Raw genomic sequence first — 8,308 nt, forward strand, 5'->3', positions numbered from 1 at the left:
AGTTGTCGGATACTCGCTGTCTACACCGATGATGCTGACATGAGACCGTTGACGCTGGTCAGTGGTGGATCAGTGGTGTTGGAAATGGCAGCGGTAGTAGAATGTTGATTTTATGGTTTTACTTATGTTTTGAAATCAAGGGATAGGACAGTTGGGTACGTATTGTATAATAAGGATTATCGTATTCCATATTTTATATACATACACAGGAGACAAGCGAAAACTTATGATATATATATATATATATATATATATATGTATATATATATAAATAACTAGGTTTAAGTTCAGGAGAGAAATGAGATTACTGCGAGAAATACGAAAAATGAATATGGATGACTAGTTTTATTTTAGGTTTTTAAAGTTTAAAAATAAATGAAAAAAATATAAATACAACAATAAATGTTTTCTCTCTTTTCAATTAATACAACTAATATAACCCTAATAAATTTCTCTCTAATTAATATACCTAACTAATTAACTATAATAATTAAAAAGATAAAAACACTAATTTAATTTTATATATAATTTATTTACCTCTTTTTCATTTATCCAACAAAAATACAATTTATTCATATAATACTATTTTTTATTAAAAAAAACAATTTATTTCCACTCAATTTATTAGCATATATCAACACGTAATTTTTAATAATAAATATCAAACATAATATTTTTTTTCAATTGATATACTTAAAAAAATTATTGTGATAAATAATAATAAAAAAAATAACATACAAATGTATCCATTAAATATACAACCAACAAAAAATTATATAACCTACACTTGTTTTTAGCGATAAAAACATACAACATACAAAAAAGTATACAACTTACATATGTAATTCGACATCAATAATTATATAAACTAGACAAATATACACATATCCTATACGTGTGTAGGTTATATGTTTTTCATGTTAGGTTATATGTTTTCTTATTTTTATAGCAAGTGTATGTTATGTATTTTTGTGTAGGTTGTATATTTTTTGTTATCTAATGCTTACATATGTAAGATAGTTTTTTGTATTATACACCACAATGCACCTACGTGTTGATGGATATTGATATATTAAGTTGGAAGAAATTGGTTTTGGATAAAAAAAAATTTTAATGTATGAATAAATTGTATTTTTGTAGGATAAAATTTTCGAGTGTAGGTTATATGTTTTTGTGTGTAGGTCATACGTTTTCGTGTGTGTGTGTAGTTTATTGATGCTGAATTTTGTGTGTTGGTTATATGTTTTTCGTGTGCAGGTTATATGTTTTCTTATTCTTAAAGCAAGTGTAGGCTATATGTTGTTGTGTAGGCTGTGTACTTTTTTGTTAATATTTAATGCAAACACATGTAAAATAGTTTTTTATACTATTCATCACAAGGTAACTACGTGTTGATGGATATTAATATATTGAGTTGAAAGAAAAATGGTTTTGGATAGAAAGAAATTTTAATGTATGAATAAATTGTACTTGTTTAGGATGAAATTCAAGAGAGAAAAAATAAGTTATAAAAATAAATTAATTCTTAATATTTTTCAATTATAATAATCTGATTAGTTATATTAATTGAATAGATAACTATTATATTTATTAGTTATATTAATTGAAGAGAGAACATGCATTAATATTTTCCTCAATTATTTTTAAGTGTTTAAAACCTAAAATAAAACTAGTGGCTCATATTCATTTCTCGCAGTAATTGCATTTTTCTTATGAACCATTCTCTCTCTCTCTCTCTCTCTCTCTCTATATATATATATATATATATATATATATATATATATAATGAAAAAAATTTAGACCGTATTCGGGTGTCACCTAACACATCTAGTGGTGGACCTATGAAAATTTTTTTAAAGGTATATATGTTAAATTCTTGATCGACTTCTATGAAATTTTGACACCGACCATCTTCTGACCTTTATAAGATTTTTTTTCTAAATTCGTCACTAAACACGTCCATAATGTTGACTGTTGAGGACAACATGTTCAAATACGTTCAAACTCAATGTACATATATGTAAAGTATTATTCGTATGTTTTTCTATTATAAACTTTATTATAGTATAATATATCGATAAATGCATATTTAAAACTCTAGAAAACAATGATTATATATCTTTATTTTAAATAAACTATACATAATTTTTTATATGATTTATGTTTTTTTTAATTAATAGAAAACGTATTTTTGTAATGGCCAACAAACTGAGAATTGCTTAGGTACTCTGTACAGGTGACTAATTGACAAAAGGCCACCGCCAGCTGGCCCAACACAGCCATACGGAGCCCTTAAGCGCCTCTAAATAATCTCCAGTTCCGGGAAAACGCACCGGCCCGAAAACCCATTGATGGTAAAACCGAACGCCCTCTAGATCGAACTTGAGATCACAAAGATCCCAGTCTTTCTTCATTGACGCACTCATACCCCCTCCTGAGTGTTGTCAGTGAGGTTTTAACCTGGGTACCCACCGAAAAAACCCAAGCTTCTTACCACTCTATCATATTTTTAACTTATACTTTTATTATTTAAGAAATTTATTTTTTTGTTTGTTTACGCCAAGAAATGTACTTCCTTTTTTATTTAAATCTTAATTATAAAATAAACTTATTTTTATTATTTTTATATAAAAAAGTTTAGATAAGTTAGGTACCATTGAAATGTATAAAAAGATTCTGAGTAACTCCTCTATAATTGTTTTAGAGGAATCTTTAAATTCTTTTAGATGTTTGTAAATGGTTGTGAGTGAAGAAGAGATAAAATTTTAAAGAGATGAGTAAATTTGGAGAAAAATCATTCATCATCTATTTATTTTTTAATATATTTGAAAGTGATTGTGAGTAGATGAGAGAAAAAATATAATGACAAAGATGTTAAAAAATATTATTAAATTGTATTTGAGGGAAAATAATGTAGGGTTTTTAATATGATTATAGAGATAGAGAAGAGAATGTGTAAGAAATACTTAATAAAACAGAAAATATTATATGCAAAACAGGTATTTAAAAGAGTATACCACATCATCTAACAATCACCACATCATAAATTTATTGAAGTTGTACTTGTAACAGTCAACCCATCATGAAATCAATGTGTAACGTGAGGTGGTCCCCAATATTAAATCTAGAGCATGGTCATATAAAATAAAACATGCTAGTTAAACCTTGATGTTGCAACATAATAGCTAATAATAAGAGTATGGCGGTTCAAAAGTAGAGCTTTCTTACCTGATAAGAATAAAATAAAACATGACCGGTTAGTCTCATCGTAGGAGGGGGTCTCCTACGATCAACCTCCGGCGCGAGAATTAGTTATATGATACGATGATAAGATTGTAGGAGTATAAAGAGAGTGCTTAGAGAAAATAGAGTGAATGAGAATATATATACTTTTGGCTTAAACGTTCCTTTTATAGGCAGTTGGAAGCTTCTCTAGGGGAAGTTTAAGCTTCTTAAAGGGAAGGAGTCAGCTCATCTTTTAGCTTACGCGGCTAGGTGCATGTCATTTTCGTGCAACCTTGTCCAGCTTTTGTTTGTCTTGTAATTGATTTTACTTTATGGCAGGCGTCAGCCTTTTGGCAACCATGACTTTTTCTTCCATTTTACTGTAGCAAGAACTTCCTGATCAACTTACGAATCCTATGGGGGAAGCTTCTAGATTCCCTGCTTGGCAGCTTCTGCACACTGCTTCTTTATTCCAAGGCTTCCTTATTTTGTAAGCTTTACTTTATTAGTGGGTAGGGGTACGCTTGTTACTTTCATAGCCCCCAGTCAGAAGTTTTTTGGATTGCAATGATGAACGCTTGTTACTTTACTCTTTTCTGCTGTTTTGGACTTGTTTATTGAAGTCCATAATCTGGAAAATGTTTCTGACGTATGGCCCGGAAGCTAGAAGCTTGTAGCCCGAAGCTTTCGAGATTGAAGCTTAGGGCTTGAAGCTAGGAGCTTATGGCATCGACCTATGTGCATTATATCATGTATTATACTCTTTTTTGCGATATCGTAATTGTTAAGTGTTTCTTTCATCATTTATTCTGAAAGCTAGAAACTCATGTCTCTTAAGTCTCCGTGTTTTAGCCTTAGGGTGGAAGCTTGGAGCTTCTCGTGATGATTTGTTGGTTATTATTGTGATTTATCAATTTGGCAGCTACTTCCTGCCGTCTCTGATTGATTTGAGCTTTGTGTCTGGAGGTCATTATACACCCTGATGTTACAGCAGGCCTTACTTTCATACTGACCTTCCACATGTCCTGTTCTTTAGGGATTTGAATTTGAAAGAATCATCTTATAACTCCTCCAGAAAGCGCCACGTTTTTTATTATCCCATCTTTTTCGCCTTCTCTTTCCTTCTACAATACCTTACTTGCTCGACGATTTACTTCATTCTTCTTTTTAAGAAAATAACAATCGTTCCTATCCTTTCAACATTCTAATCATGGGTTCGAAGGGCGATATGGCCACCCAATTTTCCAAATTAACCCAATCGGAACTTGATCGGTTTTGCTAGGATTATGGGATTGGGCTGCTCTTTAGCCGGAATTGCCTAAATCTTCCATTCCTATTTCTTGCTACCCTCGAGGCAAGATTCTTCTTTATACCTGGTATTTTGACCAATGTATCCTCCGATACCCTTTTACCAAGTTTTTCCTTAGTGTTATAGAGTATCATAAAGTTTGTCTTGGACAATTAGCACCCGTTGGAGTTGCTAGAATACTATTTTTTGAAGTTGTTTGCCGCTCCCTTGGTTATGAGCCCAACTTTCCGATATACCGGAGATTCTTCCAACTTGCCAAGAACGGGAACTGGTTCACCGTAGAGAAAACTCGCTGTGAAGCTGGGCTGATTTCGAGCACGGTTGGTCTGACGTCTGCTTGGAAAGATAAGTTTTTCTTTGTGCCAGATTCCATTTTTCCTTTTCCTTCGGTGTGGAGGAAACATGAGATTTCCTTGAACCCTATGGAGCCCAAGATTGAGGAGCTTGATGCTAACTTTCTTAAGAACCTTCGGTCTGTGTCCTTCAAGCTTTGGACCTTTCCAGATGAGTTTCTTGTGTATTTTGGTCTTAGCATCAAGTGACCTAACCCTTACACTAAACCCAATATCTTTAGTGATAAAAAAAAGTATGTTATATTTTTCGTTTAAGCTTCTTGTGTTGCTTAGTTTTGACATTTACCTCCCTTTTTGCAGAAATCAGTGCTCTAGACTTTCTTGACCTTGAGGATTTTTCATCTGCAAATTTCGTTTCTACTAAAGTTGTTCCTGGTCAGCCCAATGTTGTTGAGAATGCCAAGAAATTTCGTCAATCGGCGAATCATGTGGCGACCTCAACTTCTGTTGCTCCTTCCTCGAAAGGTACCGTTAGAAAGGCTGCTTATACTTCTCAAAGAAGCAGTAAGAGGGTTAAGGTAACTCCTGTCCCTAGCTCCACTACTATTGATCCTATTGATCTTATTGAGGAAGCTGCCTTGGTTGCTTTGATCACCAGATTTGATCCCTCTTGTGGGGAGAAGCTTCCTAGAAGCTCTGCTCCCTCACCATTGAAGGCACCTTCGAAGCCGGCTGTTGACAAAGAGGTTGCAGCTGTCGTACCCAAGAACACTGTTAAAACTGTTCTTAAGAAATTGGATCCTGCAACTACTGGTAAGAAAGCGGAGAAGGACAAGGGGTCTGCTACTGTTGAGCCCCCTGCTAAAGAAGTTATTGTGTTAGAGAAGATAAATGGGAAGGGTGTTGCTGCCCGGACTGCTGATGTCGAAACTGTTCTTCCAATGAGGCAACTTCTGTTAATGTTCCAGCGTGGAAGGTTCACAACTGTCATACTCTGAAGAAGGTGCATGTTTACCAGGACCTTCTCCTTCATTGTATCTCCCCTGCTGGGAAAGAAGCTGTCGAGGCGTTGGATGATGGCGCGGTGATGAAGAAAATAATTCAGTATTTGGCTTGCTTGACTGCTCTTGTCCCAGAAGGTTTGGGACGATTGAGCTATGCTCCGAGTGATATCAAGAAGCTTGAGGATGAGAAGGTGAAGTTGGAGAGTGCCTTGGTTGAGGCGAACGGGAAGGTGGGAACTTTATGTAACACCCCGGCTTAAGCGGAAACGCCCGAGTGTGACGTACAGATTGCTCAAACACACGTGGCACTATTAAGTGACCATAATAACATTAATTCATTTAATAGGTCAAGTAACACAAGTTCGAAAGTAACAATACAAGTTCAAACCAAAACATAACCATCATAATAGTTCTTTTATTGAAATACCCTAAGTAATCTAAGTGTCTTCAATACTTCAACCTCTAATCACGGTACCTGTAACATATGTATAAAATATGGTCAGCTATAAATATAGCTGGTGAGTTTCCACAGTTTAAATACGTACATAAAAACCATACAATTCATAGACATGTGATAAACGAGCAAGTCCTTTCCAGTTGGTATAACCAACGTACTTGGATAATCGCGCAAGTAAGGTCCTTTCCAATTGGTAACAACCAACGTACTTGGATAATGAGGCCCTTTTCCACTCGGTACAAATGGACCAGAGTGCAAAGGGGGGCGTATGATCATACTTAATGAGGCTTCCCAATCGTGCAAGTAATACAAGTAACACACAAATCCATGTACGAATTGTAATTTTGTAATAGAAGAAATAACACTTGAATCTTTATAAGGATACATATGCTACCCCAAAACATTAAAACATTAAAAAGGGGTGGTGAAAAACTCACCTTAGTAGTTATAGTGAAAAAGGAATAAGAATAACTTGAAGGCGTCAAAGGAAACCGAATCGGTCAATCCGTATAAACTATAAATAAGAATAAACACGACTTTTAACAGCTATTCTAACGGGATTCTAAAGTTGATTAATTGCACGAAAAATTTTTAGAATTTAGTTATTATTTTATTACGAATCTTATGGCTCTTACATTATTATATTATTATTTATGTTTTAACGATGACTTGGTTATTAGTACAATTTAAGCACTTTAATGGCGAGAAAACAAAGTTTATATGTTCGAAAAGCTTGAACTATTGTTTACAAGTCGAAAATATAATTGTTACTTTAACAAAACGATTTTTAGAGAATTAAAGTTTACTTTGCGATTATTACACGATTTTTAATAACGACTTATGAAAACGAGAAACTTGATTTTTATATGTAAAATGGTGAGATATATTTTATAGTTAATTTACATAATTTTTATTTAATTTAAAAAGGTTTTTATAAATTTATTATGATTTTTGAATGATTAAAATCGTTAATTGATTAAACTGAATTAATAAAAAGAAAAAGCATATGTCTGACCCGGGTTTCGAACCCGGGTCTCGGTGATACGGGTTTATAGTGTTAACCAACTGGTCTGGGTCTTCTATTCGTTAAGGTTATGGTTTCCATTCTTTAAATATAGTAACAGTTTAAATGATTTTTGATAATAATGTTAATAATAGTTATTGGACCAAAACAAAAACACATGACCCGGGTTTCGAACTCGGGTCTCATGGTTATGATGTACGGGTTTAACCAGTTGGACTACAAGATCAATTCATCTTGGGTATAAGAAAATATATATATATATATGTAGTATTTCAGATTCATCTTCTTCATCATAAGAACATGAACCTTAATATTTCAATTGAGGAATCTGTTTCATGTTCGTTTTAATTAGTTTAGGGGTTTTGTTTATTGGTTTAACGACGTTAAAAAGCATATATCAATTACCTTTAGATGTTAAGATTTGGTCGAAACCCAGTTGCCGGAAAAGAATTTTATAAGAATTCCCAATTACAGATTACTCAGTTTATTAGAGGGGGATTGAGAGGAATGAGCGAGTTGTAATGAAGCTTGGGCATCTATTTATACTACGGGGTGGAGCGTATATGCAATATTTGCATTAATGGTGAATCCGTGATTTCCGGCGACGATTACGGGTTTATTTACGGCGAATAAACGCAATTAACTTGTTCGTTAATGTTTTATATTGACGGAGAAACGCGTTTACATGTTTATTCGGTTAAAACGACGAAGTTTGGTGGTGTTTGGGTTACCTCCGGCGCCGATTCCGGCGGCCGGAGGGTGGCCGGAAAAACGGGGCAGGAAGGGAGGGGGGGGCGGGTAGGGTTTGGGTTAATTTAATAATATAATTTAAATATTATTTACACTTTAGACCCTGCAGTTTCATAAACATTTTAAATGATGTTTAATATCTTTTAAGCTATAATATGTTTTTAGAGTTTACACTTTTTGCCCAAACTTTATATTATAAGGTCTTCGGTTTTGGATTATTTACGCGTTTTACTTGCGCGGTTCGGT

This window comes from Bidens hawaiensis, unplaced genomic scaffold, assembly GCF_021521415.1.
Source record: "Bidens hawaiensis isolate Kalapana, Puna unplaced genomic scaffold, B.hawaiensis_p1.1 tig00000697_1, whole genome shotgun sequence".
Lineage (NCBI taxonomy): Eukaryota > Viridiplantae > Streptophyta > Magnoliopsida > Asterales > Asteraceae > Bidens > Bidens hawaiensis.